This window comes from Tupaia chinensis, unplaced genomic scaffold (genome assembly GCF_000334495.1).
Source record: "Tupaia chinensis unplaced genomic scaffold, TupChi_1.0 Scaffold000007_1, whole genome shotgun sequence".
Lineage (NCBI taxonomy): Eukaryota > Metazoa > Chordata > Mammalia > Scandentia > Tupaiidae > Tupaia > Tupaia belangeri.
The window spans coordinates 2,937,766-2,941,834 of record NW_006159436.1 but is presented as its reverse complement, the minus strand read 5'-3'; the positions used below and the strand labels follow the sequence as shown (position 1 = coordinate 2,941,834).

General features: G+C 50.2%; 1 long non-coding RNA gene across 1 annotated transcript in view; it reads left to right on the top strand.

Moving 5' to 3' along the window:
* Window positions 1-2,983: 2,983 nt before the first annotated feature.
* Window positions 2,984-4,069, top strand: part of LOC102502715 (uncharacterized) — a 2,970-nt gene continuing 1,884 nt past the window's right edge. The window contains exon 1 of the long non-coding RNA XR_333166.1: window positions 2,984-3,077. This is a non-coding gene — a long non-coding RNA (uncharacterized LOC102502715). The remainder of the gene's footprint in view (window positions 3,078-4,069) is intronic.

The window sequence follows — 4,069 nt, the reverse complement described above, 5'->3', positions numbered from 1 at the left end:
CCAGGTCTTATGAAATTAAAAAAAAAAAAAAAAAAAAAAAAAAAAAAAAGGCACGGATCCCCATGCAGTGCCATTTTGCCAAGATGCCACACGTCAGGGCACTCTGATGAGACAAATTCATCTCCCTGCCCTGATGTTCACAACACGGCAACCTCGTGATCCGAGGCCGGGCCCCTGGAGCACTGGCCTAACCCAGGAGAGCAGGAGACCTTCTCCAGCAGGTTAGATGTCCCTGGCACTTCATGCGTCACAGGCAGAAGGACCCCTTGACATGGGCCCTGTCCTTGCAGAAGGTTAAAGTCTAGCTGGGGAAATTAAATCAACAGACAGGAAACTATTAGAGAACAGGAAAGCAAGCGACTGCTAAGCTGTGGGGGGCTGATTTTTAGAGAAATAGGAATTTATTTAAAAGAAGGCGGGGGAGAGGGTCCAGCTGGGTCTTGCACAAGCAGGATTAAAAGAGGCAGAGGGGGACGGGGAAGCCTCCAAGGTGGTGACCAAGCAGTGACAGAAAAGGTACAAAGGAAGCTGGCCTGGGTGGGTGAGAGAGATTGCGTCAGTCAGGCCCAGGGGAAGAGAAGAGAATGCACTCAAACCAGGTGGTGAGTGGGGCTGAACAAAGGCGCTGTCTGCAGAGGTGACAGCAGGTGTGCAGAAACCAGGTGGACGGTGAAGTGTCCTCGGGCTAGCAACAGCGGGAGCCATGGTCATCCCTGAGCCTGAACGGACCCGGGAGAGAGCATACCAGGGTTCTGAGAGGGTGCCCCTCTAGACCTTGCAGCACCTGTGGCCTTTGTAGAGGGAGGCAGCACCCCACAGAGAGCCTACGAGGAGCAACCAGGGAACGCACACCCTGACCGCTGTGACTCGCCACTCCACCAGTCTACTGCTAGAGCCTTGTACCTGCTAAGACCAAGCAGATTCCAGGGTTCCCCTCGTACCTTTGAGGGTGTGAGGCAGAGACCTCAGAGGAGGACAGAGAGTGGAGCCACAGCAGCCAAGGAAAGAGATCCACACAGAGAGACATCATAAACCAAAGCCAGCGGCACACTTGATGTCCTGCAGGGGGACAGATGGGAGGGTCATGGTGACGCAGCTGGGAATGCATGCCAAGCACAAGTGTATGCCTGTCATCTGTGGTGACTGAGACTGGATGTGAGGCATGATGTAAAGACCCTACTGGGGTTCTGTCTCTCTCTCTCTCATTCTCACCCTCTGCCTCTCCCTTTCTCTGTCTCTCAGAATAAATAAATAAACTTTAAAATATAAAATCTATTGGGCCAGCCCTGTAGCCTACTGATTAAGGGAGTCAGATCCCATAGGAGTGATCGCAGTTAGAATCCCAGCTCCAGCAGCTTGGAAACACATTGGACCCATACGCAGACATGTCCCAAATCCTGACAGGATGGAGAAATGGAGGAGAAGGGGTTGAGGCATGACCATGCCCCACTAGGGGGTGCTTTCTCTCTCTCTCTGCCCCCACTCCCGTCCCCCCATCCCCATCCCAGTCTCTCTCTCTCTCTCTTTCGTTCTCTCTCTCTCTCTCTCTCGCGCGCGCGCGTGCATGCGAGCATACATACCCTCTAGCAATTAAAATAGTAAATAAATGAATAAAATATATGAAGTCCTATAGCAAATCTGGCTGTCCATGATGGATATGTAGTGAAATGAGATTGCCCCAAGAGGAAAACTGGAATCATTTCTCTTGACTTTCAAGTCTCTGCCCAAATAGTAGAAGGAGCACCCCGAAACCCCAAACACACTCCAACACATCTCCTCTGCTTGGATTTCCCCAGAGCACTTATCTGCCATCATCATGCTCTCCCTCTCTCTCAAGTTTCTTCTTTCCTCCATGAGTGAGAGGGAGTCAAACAGACAGCACTCCCAACAGTGGGGATGCCGTCATCCACTCAGCTTCTGCCAGCCCTGGATATGGGCACGCAGGCCAGCGTACTCAGGGGGGGTCTCCAGATGGGAGCCTAGAACTTTCCCCCTGGGTCAGCCTCTCAGAGCTCAGAGCGTGGTTACCACTGCCAGCCCCACCTCTTTTCTTTTCCACGTGTCATCATCTGCCTCCCTGAGAGTGGAATTTCCCAAGAACCTCTGTACCAAGCACAATGCCTGCTGGGGTCCCCCTGCTGAAGTCCAGCGGGTGATCCCTCATGAACAAGGACAAGACACACACCAGCCCAAGACAGAGCGCCCTAAAATCCACTCCCAGTCTGCCCCAGAGGGGCTGGGGAGCAGGTCCAGAGATGGGAGGGAGGAGGTGGGAATTCCTTTCCTTGGTTGTCACATACTTCACCCCCATGCAGGCCACACACAGCTGTGACCTGGAACAGCAAAGGCTCCACACCCTCTCCAAAGAGCTGCCCCAGTCCCTCTTTAATAAAAGCTGGAGAGCGACAAATCCGTGGCCCAGTCACTGCTTAAGCTCCCCTTCTCATTTGCTGAAGCGCTGGGGCAGGTCCCATAACTCAGAGTGCCTTTCCGGTTGGAGGGTCCCAAACCATACAAGGACGGCTGCTGCCCCCAGTTCCTGAGGGAGGAAGGTCTGTGCTGACATCAAACGGTCCGTCAGCATCGCTGTTCCAGAAGCCGAGCGCGCTGAGTGGGCCGCACCAAGGTAGCGGGTAACGATTAGCTCATCTCTAATTATATGGGATTTACGATTAGGCAGCAAGTTTATTTTGGAACATTGCAATAACAAGACGCACAGCAGTGGCGAGGACGAGGGGGCGGAGCTCCAGCTTGGCCTTTAGAATATAATAGCTTGTCATTGCCATGGAAACCAGCTCCCTGGGAGTTCGCAAGCACCTTATTCTATAATTATAGAAGATCTGATAAGGGGTGGGGGGGGTGGCGTATTTTTTTTCTTCATAAATTGTATTCCGTGGCTGAAAATAGAAGAACCTGGAGAACAAAGCCTATTATTAACCACCATCTGCTGAGAGGCGGCTGCACTTCAGCTGCCTGAAGAGGCTGTTCCTGCAAGTTCTGCAGACGTGCCCAAAATGCCAGGAGTTGGGAGAACTGCAACCCTAAGACTAGAGGGTGTGTCCAGGCAGTCCAGCCAGGTACAGGGCTCCAGGCTGAAATGTGCCCTTTCTGGGACCAGCTGGAACCAGTGTATGCCAGGGAGCTGCTCAAGTCCCTCACCCACAGAATATGCAAGGCCTCCTTCCTCCCTCCCCCTTGAAGTCCAGGTGGAAACTCAGCCACCCCAACCACAGGACTGGGAGCACATTTCTTACACTTGCTGAACCTCAGTCCTTCGGGGGCTAAAGATTTTTATAATGGGACCAGACAGTGACACAGCAGTAAAAATGGGATACTCTATGAGGCCGATCTTTCTATGAGAAAGATCCCGTTCCCAATGGAGATCTCCCTGAATAAACCAAGTGGGTACGCCTAGAATCCAGGCTGAAGCTGGAATGGGTCAAGGTATCAAGACCTCGTTGGGGCACTATTTGTGTGTCCCTCTCACTCTCTGTCTTGCTATGAAAGAAACAAACAGATAAACTTTAAAAAAAAAAAAAAAAAAAAGAAGAAGATTGTTCTGAGGACATTAACAAAACAATGTGGATGAAGGGAACGTGTTTGGCCAACTGTAAAACCAGAGCCAGACTAGCTTTGGGTGCAAATCATCCTTCATTTAAATATGAGACCTTCCATTTTCAGGTTGAATGATTCTATCAGTAATTCCACAGTAGACATTAAAGAGAACAGTAATGTCTTGGTGTTATGATAATAATAATAGTAATAATATCTTTAATTTACAGAATGGGATAGCCAAGTCTGTACCATATTTTATCAAGCCTGTCTGTCATTTTAGTGGAGTGAGTGCCTTCTGTGTTGAGTCATTTATAAAGAATGGCAGGCCGGTTTGGAGAGCTTCTTTTCTAAAAGGACTTCTGTTTTTAAAATGGGTCGCATCATTACAAACAGAAGCCAACAGCACGGAGCGTGGCTGTGTGTGCTAAAGGCACCGAATTGATAAAATCGCCCGGAGCTGTTTTCTAAAGCTATTCTTTCATCTAAAGAGTTCATCCAATTGCCCTTTAAAAGC